This window comes from Eimeria mitis, genomic scaffold (assembly GCF_000499745.2).
Source record: "Eimeria mitis Houghton genomic scaffold, Emh_scaff4023, whole genome shotgun sequence".
Lineage (NCBI taxonomy): Eukaryota > Apicomplexa > Conoidasida > Eucoccidiorida > Eimeriidae > Eimeria > Eimeria mitis.
This window is the reverse complement of record NW_013572357.1, coordinates 458-818: the sequence shown is the minus strand read 5'-3', so window position 1 is coordinate 818 and position 361 is coordinate 458.

Genomic DNA, 361 nt, shown 5'->3' with positions numbered 1-361 from the left:
ACCAGCAGCAGCAGCAGCAGCAGCAGCAGCAGCAGCAGCAAGTGCTGCACCGCCCCCGCTTTAACCGAGGCTATTAGTTCTTTTTCTTTCTTTTTGTTTTTGTCTGCTTATTTATTTTGTTTTACTTTATTTTATAAACTTTATTTATTTATATTTCCTTCTTTGTTTCTCCGTCTTGTTTTATATAGGGCCCCCACGGGGGCCCCCCAGGGGGCCCCCAGGGGGGCCCCCAGGAGGCAGCAGATAGAGGGGTAGTGTCTACCCTGCTGCTGCTGCATCAGGCTGCTGCTGTGAACTTGCTGCTGCTCCTCCTCGCCGTTGCTGCTGTTCTTAGCTGCTCGTGCTGCTGCTGCTGCTGCTT